Raw genomic sequence first — 12842 nt, 5'->3', positions numbered from 1 at the left:
TCTCACAAAATGTGTAATTGCTTAGATGACCATAGTGGGTTTTTTGTTTATGGATCAAGACGATACTACAGCCTGTAATTCACCTAGCACAGTGAAAAAATACAGAGTTCTGGGATACCTGTCCAAAAGGCAGAGTACAAGAAGATTTTGCTTATGTGGAGTCTCTTATCCTGTACAAACATATGCTTCTGGCTGAGAGCATGGTTGTATGGGGCTATGGCATTATGCGCCACGATGTAATAAACTATATTTGATGCGCACAACCATTTGACTGGAGAATACTCTTAATTTTCTGTGCAGTGAGTACAGAAGTCTGCTGTTTTGTCAGTCATAATTTACCTTCGTTGCCTGCTGTTCTGAACTGACAGCCAGGAGATGGATTTTCTTTTGGAGCTCTAGCCATTTGATTCAATTAAGTTTCTGTGGACAAGGGGGAATGGTTTTAAACTAAAAGAAGGGAGATTTAGGTTAGATATTAGGAAGATAGTCTTTACTCAGAGGGTGCTCAGGGTGCTGGCACAGGCTGCCCAGAGAAGCTGTGGGTGCCCCATCCCCGGAGGCATTCTAGGCCTGGTTGGAAGGGGCTCTGGGCAGCCTGAGCTGGTGGGTGGCAACCACCACCCAGTAGGGCTTGGAACTGGATGGTCCTTTCCATCCCAATCCATTCTATGATTCTCTTCACCTGTATCTCCTATGTAGAGTAAGAGACATTTTTTCCCAGTTTCTCTGCTCTCAGATGGTCCTGCAAAGGCTGCCACTACAGCAGATGTAGGGGTGGAGAAACTTGCAAATGCAACGTGTGCCACATATGAACTCTGCTTCTTTACCCAGCTGGGTAATGTTTAGCTGACAATTTTATAACGTAGAAAAAGCTGCATTTCATTGGCCAAGCACCTCATAATTTTCTGGTATTTCTAAAATGGATGACAGCACTTGGAAATATTGAGTAATTTTTAATTGAAAGGATATGATCAGTAGGTGATTAGTTTGTAAAGTGCCTTGGATGCATGCTGTGTTGTAGAGACAAGCCATCTGGAGTGAGCCTGTGGTTTGGCTTCCGTAATGAGTACCCGCAGACCACGATGCCAAAAATGAACCAGCTTTATTATGTGTATATGAAGATCTCGAGTAATTCAGTTCATTCTCGTAGATCTAAATGAACTAAAATAGGAACATAATTTGGCCCAAACTATTGATTTGCTGCTCTTAACCATTAAGTCCGAATCATCGATGTATCTTCCAGTACCCTTAATAAAACCAGCCACAACAAATCAGGCTATTGAGTTGCTGCTTCAGTCTGTAGCATTACCAAATTTGCTATGGCCAGGATTTCACTCTGTTTTTTTAGTTACAGAACCCCATAGCTTGTATTGTTGTGGGATACCTGAGTGGTTACTATTGTGGTTTACATATGTGGAAATACAGGTATTCTTAAAAAATACTTAAAAAACATTGGCACTTGTCTTCTCATCACAGAAGTAGTTCCAAAGCTGAAAAGAAATGGTTAGAACTTTGGATTGATCATACAGTTGTTAAGGTTTGAAAGACCTCAAAGTTCATCTAGTCCAACTGCTGACACATCCCACCATGCCCACTGAACAGTGTCCTTCAGTGCCCCATCTACACATACGCTGTACACCTCCAGGGACAGTGATTCTACCTCTTCCTTGGGCAGCCTGTTCCAGTGCCTCACCAGAGTCACTACCTTAGAGGGACATGTAACCTAGAGACCAAGGGCATCTGCCATATACTCTTAGCTCTTTCTCCAGCTTTTTCTGGACACCAGTGATGTCCATGTGAGAGATGTGGGACACATGGGTGCCTCTTGGGTTCTACAGCTCTTTGTGGGTACCTGCAGCAGTGCTGTCTGTGTTGCAGCTCTTGAAGTGGCTGGAGTTAATTACTCTGAAACGGAGATTGATTCGCAGCATCACACCCAAATTAATCCTCCTTCTCTCTGAAATTATCATTACACAGTCGTTTTGTTGAAGTCCAATCAATCACACTGATGTACTGCATTAAGACTCAAATCTGAAGGGCTGCCCTGTACCCAATCTGTTAGGTGTTGCAGGAAGGAGCAAGTGGAGGGAGAGATAGCAAAGGAAAAGATTCTAAAGAGGACTTCGGTCTGACGTTGGATATCTGTGCCCTGTTGGGGAGGGCACTTGTAGGAGAAGGGAAGCAGATGTATTCTATTTGATGTGCGAGATCAAGGCCTCAGAGCACTTAGCTGCTCATCTGGCTATCTTGCACATTTTTCCTCTTAATTCCTCCCTAGTGTTTAGGACTTGTTTTTCCCTCTCCTTCAGTGAAGCATTCTTATGCAAAGCCCAATCTCCTGCAACTCAAGAAAGCTTTTTATAACATAAGAAGAAAGAGGTGCAGGAGTTTTGCCTTTATACAAAAACATTTTCTCTCTCTCTTTTTTTTTTTTTTTTGTCTCCTCAAACTCGTTATTGAGCCAGCAGTACTTTAATGAAGCATTTCGTGTAGGAAAAAAAATAAAAAAGCTATTTTTTTTTTCTTCATGTAGATCTTTTCCAGATCCACAAGGGAAAGATTATTTACAGATTAAAGTCCTCTCTGCTTCCTGTGTCACTGCGAAGCAAATAATGAGCAGAATTTGAAAAGCTCTGCTATCTCCTGGCTTGGAGTGCCAGCCCCTCTCAGAACTTTAGAAATACCAGCATGCTTTTGTGGTTCCAGATGACTGTGTCTCATAGTGGATTCTTTCCTGATTTAATACTGCTAATAATGGTGTGAGCTGGATTGAAAATGTACGTACATGTTTAAAATCTCAGCTTCTGTATTTGAATTTAAGTCTTAGAGGAAGAACCCATTTGAAAATGAGTTTAAAATCTCTCTTTTTTAAATTTATATATGTGTGTGTATATATATATATATATATATGTATATATTTTAAATTGTGGTTTCTTCAAAGCCATGCAATTCATGTAAGATTACAGATCAAGAATGAAGTTCTTGCTGCAAGCATGGATGTGTGGTGTGCTGGCACATGACGGACAGCCAGCAGTCTCTCCACAGAAGCTGAGTCACTTGGGTAATTGGGAAGTGTTGTTTTTTAAGCAGCAGCAGTGAATTCATGCTTGAAGCAGCCTCAAACAGGCAAAGAAGAGTAAACTTTAAGTTTAAATCTGCTTTGTGCCATTACTTTCTCCTTCCTTTTTCCCATGTGATGACAATCCATCAGGTAACAAAGGAAAAATGAACCATGTCATAGATGGGAATAGTAATAAGTAGCAGGATCTGTTGGATAAAGGCCCCAAACTAAAATAAGAAATACAGAAGCATCTAACTTCTAAAATACTGGAAAGAAAAACAGACACAAGTTTATCTAGAACATTTGGGCAAACTGAGTACAGGTTTCCTCTATACAAGATATGTCCCAGAGCAGGTGAGATTATCCAGCTATCCATCCTTGACTAAAGGAAAAACACTTCTAGCTAACTGACATATGTTATTTATGAAATACCCAGAATATGTCTGTAACACATTCTGCTCCCAAACTGAGCTTTGCAACAAAATCTGGTTACACTTGGCCCTTCTGCTTGCAGTACTGGTGTTGCCACTGCTCTGAAAAGGCTGGTTTCAGTGACAGTGGTGATCTCAGCGTATCTTATCTGTTGCATAAGCATTGGATGAAGACTTGTGACCTGCAGTCTCAGGTACAAGAGATAACATTTGCTTTGTTTTTGTTCCAGCAGAAACCTGTGGTACAATCTCTGATTCAAGCCCTTGAAAGAGTTTGTAGAGTTCGGGTAAATAGAGACTTTGATCATTTTTAGAACAAGTGAAATGGATTTTTAGATAGGACACTGGCTTGAAGATGTTTGCATGGAAGACCTGGAAAACTCAGCTTTCTCTGGTGTGGTTTAATTAATATTACTTTTCTATTCCATTTGCAAATACGCTATCACATGAAACATTTTTGAAACAGAGCTGGCTGGGCCTACATTCTGAAGTACTGAAAATCCTTAGTCATCTGATAGAGAAGTCGCAGATGCCAAACATTTGGAGTAATGAATAAATACAGGGAACCTTTGAATGTGCAGTGTAGGAAGACTCTGGTAGCACAAATAACACCATGGGTTAGTTTTATTTCTCTCTTTTTAAGGATTTTCCGTATCCCATGTTGTGCAAACATGACGAGATGTTAAAATGTGCTAGAACAATGTTTCTAGAGATTTCACTGTTCTGGATGGGGAATAGTGAGCTTAATACTTGGTTGTAAATACATCTGTTTATAAAATATAAGCGTGCCCCCTTTAGGCAGGTAGATTTATAGTACCTAAGCTCTCAATATATAGAAGTCTTATGTAAATTACTTTGGTTTTGTAAGCTATAACCTTATAAGCCTTACTATACTAAATAAGAAGAGCAAATGTGACTTACTGATAGCTCTTTATAGGTAGCAGCCGTGGTAGCAAGTAACAGCATGTGGTTGGCAGTGTGATGAGAGCAAGTGGCCCTCAGCAGGATTTGGTGGCCCTGGAGGATCTGCTTGGTGATGAGGATGGAGGACGTCTCAAAATGGGATACTGCTGGCTGCCAGCTTATGAAAACAGAGGTTAAATATAGCCAGGATGACCCTGGACTGGTAAAAGATGCTTGGGTGAGGGAATGGATCAGTCCAGGTGCATAGTAACACCTTGTGACATCATAATGTGAGGTCTACCCAGCACAGGGTTGCTGCAAGTGAAGTGAAGGAACAGCAATGTTTGAACTCTAGTGAGGTATTGCTGCTTTTCCAATGCCTGACCCTGAAACTTGATGCTGCGCTCCAGGTATGAGTAAGCCAGAAAAGTGTACGTAGTGTGTCAGGCACTGAATCTCATGCTTTGCTCTGTATTGCTGTCTCCAAAAGGTAGAGATCTTTTTTACTGTCTTAAAGAGCTTTTCACAACTTTCTGCTGATGATCTGAAGCACCGATTGCTGATGATAACCTGAGGAAGGAATTTCTTCTGCAAAAACATCTGATCATTTGTAATTTCTGTGGCAGCCTTCCTTTGTTTACACTGTCTAAATGCTTTTTTTGTCATGCTTTGTATCAGAGCATGCATGAGCTCTTTTCTCAGTGGGATGCTCCTGCAGTGTATGCAAGTCACCAGTGATATTATAACAGGTTTGCCTTTAATTTGATAGCCCTGTTGGTCTTAACACATGTTCACTGTCACTGCAAGAAAGCTTTTATTGGCTTTTCTCAGGAAGAGATAGAGGGATGCAGGAGGAAAATTTCTCTAGTAGTAAAACATCAGTTCTCCTCTTTGCTAATATCTAAATAAATAAAAAAATAAGGCTAAACATATTGATTGATCTATAGAGAAGTAAAAGGACAGCTGGCTTGCAAATGCAGCCATGGGATGTGAAAACATGATTCTCACTGAGATTTTGGATTCTGCATCACACTTCAGCTCTTCAGAGCTTCACTCTGTGTCCCTCTATGTGTTCAGCTCGTTCAGCATGTTTGTGATGAGCTGGACAGCTACAGCCTTAGATATGATGTAATCTAAAATCATCTGAGATGCTGAAATACTTGGAGGAAGTAAAAGACGTGGCTTAAGAGCACATGATGTAACTGGAAAGTCTTACCACAAGAAGCTCAAATGTCTGCTGAAGGCACTGTTTGCTTGATTACTTAATTTGGGTTGTTTAAAGCTGTATGTAAAAATAATAACAAGTTGCAGGCAGTTCTTCTGAGGTCTGGGATGGCTGGGATGGCTGGGTGTCCTTAGACTGCGAAAATGCAAATGCATCCAAAAAGCCAAACAAAATCTACATGATTTTTTATTATTATTTAATTATTATTGTTACAGCTTTTACATCAAGTCGATTGGCATTCTGAGTTCCTCTGAATGCTAAGTCTGCTTCAGAGGGATGCTCTCCTTATTCTTGAGGCTTGTACTGAGCCATTGATGAAGATCTGGTTTCATTCATCCCCAAACTGCTCTCTGTGTGGCTTTGCACTTGGCTGACTTGCTGTATGCTGGTCGCTGCCATTTCTCCCCAGGGAGCGATGTCTTCTCAGCACAGAGCTCTTGGCCCATAGCTGTGCTTTTACATTGTCTTATACATTGTCCTTTTTTCCCAGCCTGCTGCCGATGACTGTGTTGATCCTGTGTCCTCATACATAGCCTTCCCACCCTGAAATCTTTAGCACAGGAAGCATCTGGCAGTTCTGTACTGATGAGGAATTCTTTTAGTGGATTATCTCTGTTTCCTTATGGCACCAAGCCCTGAAAAAGTCATTTGATAAACCCAGACTCTGCAGATGCACATCACCCTTTGCTCATGTGATGTGATTCCTCTGTGCCCTGCCTGGGTGAACAGCAGCTGCTTGAAGCTGCCTTCTCAGGAGTCCCTCAGGTTTTCCCCCCTCCTGGTTGCTTTAACATACAGAAGGGAAACTGCAGAGCCTGAGGGAATAGCTGAATCAAAATAGGTGAAACTCCAGGAAGTGAAGTTTGGGACAAGGTGAAATGTTTTGAACATCTGTTTTCAGTATGGGTAATACAAGGAGTGGTATTTCCCTCGGCTCTGCATCTGCAAGTTTTCTATTAAGAGAAAAGGGAAGTTGGTTTCAGTTTTGCAGGTATAAGAGAAAATAAGTGTCTGTGGCTTCCTTCTGATTTTACAGTGACTGCTTTTTGTTTGACATAGCTGCTCTGCACAGGCTTGGCAGCTCCTGAGCCGTCTATGCTTTCCTTTGTTGAATCAACAACAAATCCAGCTGGAGGAGAACAGCTTAATGATCTGCAGTGATCATCTAGCCAAAAAATTCTTCTCCCCACTAACCTGTGTCACTCCTTCATTCATCCCATAGGGGATGGCACTTGTGTAGGCAGTGGGGGTTTGGTGTCCTTTTGCCCTGTGTAGGGCAGGCGATGTTGGTTCAGGACAAAGACCCCCAGAACCCCCATATCCCTGCTGAAGCCTTTTCTCTGGGTAATATATATTCTGCTGGGTTCCATATAAGCTGTTTTCACTTTGACTTTGGAGCTGCAGGTTTTCAGCTTGTGGATTGCTGCTGTACTGAGGAGATGCATGTTGTCGTTATGGTGTTTCAGGAAAACCTCACCTTTCCAGGTGGAGCAGGAAGGTGGGGTGTTCTCATTTCACTTTTTAAAGTGAAAATGTCTTTGTTTGTTACAGCAGGAGAAGCTTTGAGGTGAAATTCCTAATGCTAAGATCTGATGCTCTCTTCAGAGAATGCAAAACCTCATGATTTCTGAGGTCTTTCTGAAGAGTATTTAATGTCTGGGGCTGCTGACGTGCACCAAACCCCTCTGAGTATGCCTGCAAGGAACATAAGCCTGGGAGTGACACACTAATTCATTACTATATATGCTCATACATTATAAAGCTTAATGTTTGGTTGAAGCCTGGGTGATAGGGACTCTGTTTATGCTGTGTTTGGCTGTTAATCATTATGATAATTCATTATGCATCATTTTTGAGAGTAAAGTCCAAGCTTGACAAAACTTCCTATTGGGTTGTTGCTGAGATCTATCTAATAAAACCAGTGTTGGACTTCTTTTCTAAAAAGCAAAATTCTTATTCACCTATTACCAAACTATGCAATTACTTATAGACGTTGTATTTCTGCTCAGTGGGGAAATCAGCCCCCAAGATATATCAGTGGGGTCACTCTTCTACCTGCAAAGGGGGTCTCACAGCTTAGCAGCGCTTTGCTAATGCCTGCTGATCCATTGCCCGGTACGCAGCAGTCATTAGCAAGATGCTGTTGGCTATTGGCAGTCCCCTGGCTGGATGCTGGTGGCTGTGCTGTGCTCAGCAATACGGAAGTCCTGAAGCAGTTATAACCCTGCCATCAGCACAGACTGAAAACAGAGAGGACATCCTGACGGAAGCCAGGCAATGCTGCTCAGTACACAGCATGGTCTTTCTTCATTGCAAGAATTTATTTTCCCGTTCGAGGCCCCTGGGCTGGCCTTTGAAAACGAGAACCAGATTTTAAGCTTTTGTTCCAGCAGAGTATCAACTCACTTGCTCCTGCTGAACCTCTCCTAGGGCTGCAAAGGTTCAAAAGAAAAGTGCTTTTGCTCACATGTTGAAGTTTACTTTCTATGTGTGCTTGGTGGGTGTTTGCAGCCGGCCTTATGGCCTCAGTGCAGGCTGGCAGAACAGGAGAGGTCCCATGGTGCACACCGTAGGTTTACTTCCTGCCTGCAGTTGCCTCTGCTCACTTTGTGTGAGATTTCTCTTCCAAGTGAGCAAATCCAACTTCCACGGTGAGCTCACGGCTCACCTCCAGGGCTCCTCCTCCTCCATGCTGCTGCTTTGCTGGAGGCAAATTAAACAGATCTATTCCTATCTGACTGAAGCCATTGAGTTACTTAAACAGATTGACCTGACTTAGGCTTATCAATTTCTTTAATGAGGTATCCTCTGCAGCTTCTGCTTGGCTTTTCGCCATCCTTCTCATTAAAAAAGTTTATTTTGAGATCACTTTGTTCCAGGTGGGTTCATTGCCAGCCAGTTGGCTGACCCTTATCCCCTAATAATGCTTTCATTTTAGATTTCAGATGATGAGAAATTGAAAGCAGACACACTCAGAAATAACCTTATTTACAAATTAATGACTTAAAGGTCATTTTAACTAATTGTAACCCATTTAACTCAGTTTTACCCAAGAAACAAGAATTTAGAGTGGGCTTCCTACCTCTGGCTGTGTGGAAATAATCCTGCAAAGCACAATGGTTTCCAGATTGAGATACTTCATCTTGCAGCTTGGGTGAGGTGCCTTCTCATGGTAGTCTTGGAAAATGACAGAAGTGACAGATTCCACCCATGCTGGAGGACAGCAGCCTCCCACGGCAACTTCTTCACCAAGCAAACCTGCAGGTTTCAGATCTGTGAAGGGCCTACCCCATAGTGCAGGAAAAACAGTCATCATTAACATTTAGAGAAAGTGATATGTTTCTTGAGGATGAATATGCATGAAAAATAACTGAGTTCATCTAGATTTACTTGATAAATCTGTGCTCCTCCCTGGGGCCCCACTCCATCTCACAGTCTTTTTTTTGGATGCTGATGGAGCATCCCTTAAAGCTATTAGGAAAGCTAGTGGTTACCTGATTTTTGTGTACATGATGTGTGCAGTCATGACACAGATGCTAAGCACTGATTTGTTTTCTGATGCAGTGTGCAAAGACATCGGTCTGGACACCTCTGGGAACCTGTTATGATTATTTTACTGTATTCCTTCCATGGCGAAATCCCTGCACAGCTTGGGGTGTAAGTGTCAGAAGAGTGCTGCTAAGCAGAGGGTGTTAGACTTGCAAGTTTGCACTAAGGCATCTGTCTTAGTCTCTTTCTATTGGTTTTAACTCTGACCTTTTCCTGGAGCAGAGTCTTATCAGAGCTGGCCAGATATACAGGGACCACCTTAAGCTTCCCCAGCATGCAGTATGTATAGTGCTGGTAGAGGCAGGATGCCAGTTCCAGTGTAGTATCACTTACATTTATTTTGAGGTTTGCTCATTTATCCTGGTTGAAATAAAGCCAATTTAATACAGAGTTGCTGCAGAAGAAAAGCCTTATGCTTTGGCAAATATACCACCTCTGCTTCTGCCCCTCTCCAGCTTCAGGCACCCAGCTGATGCGCTGACACTATCTACATCTTGAATGCATGGTAGCAGGGAAACCCAAGATAAATCTTGCATAATAGATGCCTTCTATATAGAGACACATCTTATTACTAGACAGGGAGTGGAGGAGGAGTGTGTGAGGTGCTCAGCCTGTCTCTGCACATGCAGGGAATGAAATGGGATGAAATGGGAGCAGAGGCAGCCCCACAGCACTGGCATTTCAGAGCACAGATTCACTCCATCCTTCTGGCTGCGAAGCAGAGATGACTCTTGTATGGCAAAGCATTTATTACTGGCTGCTATTGGATTTTTATAGACCTGATTCAGCAGTGCATTTGCATCTGCATTATTTAAGTGAGTGGGAAATCCACTCCGTCTTTATAAAGTTGGATGTGTGCTTAAGGGTCTTGCTGAGCTCAGATTAATTTAGGGAAAATAAATAGCAAGCAGTCTGGGGCCAGCATTTGCAAGCTGACTAGATTTAGGATGTTTCGGTTCGAAGTACCCAACTTGAGATTCCTCAGCACAGAAGTTTATCAAAAATACAAGCATTGGTGAGAAAATCAGAGCCTTAGCTGCACTGAATCCCACATGGCAGCTTTGAACGCCAATTTACGGAGTGTTTGCCAAAGTCCAGACAGTTGGATAATGAATACAAAGCTGGCCACAGAGCTACATTTATTGGATCTGTAGGCAGTGTTATTGAGTTGTGGTCAAAACATCTGCAGACAGACCTATTCTGACCCAAGTAACCCTGCATCAGTCTATGTGTGATGGAGAATAGCTTGGAAAAGCTGTTTCTGGTCCTTGTGTATGCTCAGCTGGCCCAAGTCTTCATTGCTGTGCAGGGTCCAAGAGAGGTCCTATTAAAATTAAAGAGGTTTTCTATGAATAGGGAGTTTAGGTTCTATCATTGTGTATTTTAATTCCTTCTGTTAATTTTCCTTTGATTATTGGTACAACGCTTTATTTTTGCATAATGAAATATTTTACTAAAGGCACATTTGTAGTTAATAGCATTTATGAAGAGGTGGCTTTGACTGAAACTGTTCCTGTATGTCACTTAAATAAATAGGAATGCCATATATTCATTAAGATTTGAACAATGATAACTGTATGTCTGTTAGAATCCCCTTTTTTGGTGGATGTGGCCAGCAGCCATCAAAATACAGTGGAAATTCTTGTTTGCAGGCTCACAGTGGCTGATAATAACACTCTTGATAAGCAGTTGCAGCTCAAGACACTGAATGTACAGAAAGGACTCATCATAACTAACAGCGTCTGTGAAGATGGAAATGTTATCATCACTCACCTCGAATTCTTTGTTATTTTATAGTCTATATATTTTATATAGTGTGTGTAAAGAAAGGATTTCACTTCGCTGTCTGTCTGCAGAGATCACTTTCTGCTGGCTCCTATGGGAAGCCATGCAAGTTCCACATGTGGTACTGGCCCATGTCCACTGCCAAAGAAAACGTATAGAGCTACTTGGCCCTCAGAGTTTATAAAACACTTGTTTTATAGGAATAAATCTACTTTTCTACCTGTTTTTAACTCAGAAAGTCTTGTGGAATTTAGAAATGGAAGTGATTCATTGGGTCATCTCACTCCTTTTCTCCACTCTTCTGCTCTTACTTCCAGAAGTTTGTGTTTCTGGGTTTTTTACTGTTTACAGATGCATTGCTTCGGCTGCTATTTCTCCAGCTGTATTATGTGTGGGACTGATTTGGCTCTAACAAGAAGTCCTACGCAGCACTTCAGAACTGGAAATAAGTATGGAAAAGGCAGTATCTGTCCCAGAAAGTGACTTTGCTTAGCTTACAGTAAACACAACGTTGTTTTAAAACTATATTGACTACAGACTCATGTAACTCTTTGCTGTGACCTCTGAAGCTGACCTGACAGAAGCAGTGTGGTGCGGTGATTACAATGACTGACAGGCAACTTTCAGGTTTGTATGTTCACTTTGACCTTCAAAAAGCCACTTAATAGAGCTTTTCCTTTCCATGCTTGACCATTCTGATGGGCAAAGTTTATCTGAGTGAGAACTGCTTGCTAAGCATCAGTACAGCATCAATAGGGCCTGGACCCTGAGCTTTATCTCTCAAGCCTGGTCAAATAAAAGTAAGTTGGGCTTGTGAAGATACAGGGCTTTGAGAGAATCTTGTTGGATTGGATTTTCGACTGGCACAAACGATTTGCCAAGACATTTGAGTTTAGCATTTTCACTTTCATCAAGGATATATTCTGTTGACTTTGTTCGTTCTTCCCCCCATTCATGTGTTCAGTTCCAATCTGGCAGCAGGAACTGGAAGGCTCACATCCTTGTGCATTAAACAGGATGCAGTGCCTAATTATTATCTTGATTAAATTTTGTGATTAAGTGGTCTGTAATTGTCTGTAGGCTCAGACTTTCCAAGAGATTACTCAGAGCAGTGCTGACTGATCATCTGGTCAGGGCTAAGGTGGCCATGCATTGATTAAATCTTACTTGAAAAGGAAATGGCACACATCTCTACACGCACTTGCACTCTGTGGAATTTCATTATATTTGTCCTCGGTGAGTAATATTTACAAGTCTTATCAAGTGCAAAGCTAGATAGGTAATAAGTGTTGAGGAAGAATCTGTGGAGAGACATGTGTTATGTTTTAATGACTCCTTGTTTAATTTCAGAAGAGGAAGGAATAGCAGTTCACTGATGGAAAATAGGCACAAAAAAAACCCCTAGAGAAATAAGTATATGGTAGCAACACGACTTCCTCTTGATGGTATAGCTACTGAATGTTTAAAGCTAGGGAAGAAGCTATTGTAGGGGTGATTAAATTGAAAACTCTGGTTTTATATTCTCTCAGGATAAATTATTTAAAGTTTTGTTCTTTTAATATCCTATGGCATATTGGTTATTAATAACAATAACAAAAAAGCCATCATTTTAACAAAGAACAGTTTGGATATACTTCCACTTTTCAATCTCTATCAGCTTGGGCTTAAAGGCTCAATTATCACCTAGCTGTAACAATATGGAGATGCAGTTCTCTTGGATATAAAGTACAGAGCAATGCAACTTGACAGGCTGAGTCCTAAAGGGCAGTAGTCTTGGATCCAGTCGTCTCTCTCATTTTGAATAATTACTGTTCAACCTTAAATCCAACATCTATTGCTGAGTACAGGCACATTTGCTCTCCCTGGTGACCCTCTATAAGCAAATGTG

The 12842-nt window shown here is 41.6% G+C and overlaps 1 protein-coding gene across 3 annotated transcripts in view; it reads left to right on the top strand.

Moving 5' to 3' along the window:
• The window catches only part of ST3GAL1 (ST3 beta-galactoside alpha-2,3-sialyltransferase 1), a 66819-nt gene that overhangs the window by 11559 nt on the left and 42418 nt on the right, over positions 1-12842 (top strand). Inside the window, exon 1 of one of the 3 annotated variants that reach the window (XM_015856352.2) lies at positions 4720-4805. The exons of the other annotated variants lie outside the window; for them this stretch is intronic. The gene's annotated coding sequence lies outside the window, so the exon portion shown is untranslated. Of the gene's footprint in view, positions 1-4719; positions 4806-12842 lie in introns of those variants that run through there. 3 annotated transcript variants of the gene reach the window in all.

The sequence above is a fragment of the Coturnix japonica genome, chromosome 2 (genome assembly GCF_001577835.2).
Source record: "Coturnix japonica isolate 7356 chromosome 2, Coturnix japonica 2.1, whole genome shotgun sequence".
NCBI lineage: Eukaryota > Metazoa > Chordata > Aves > Galliformes > Phasianidae > Coturnix > Coturnix japonica.
This window is presented reverse-complemented; position numbering and strand designations above follow the sequence as displayed.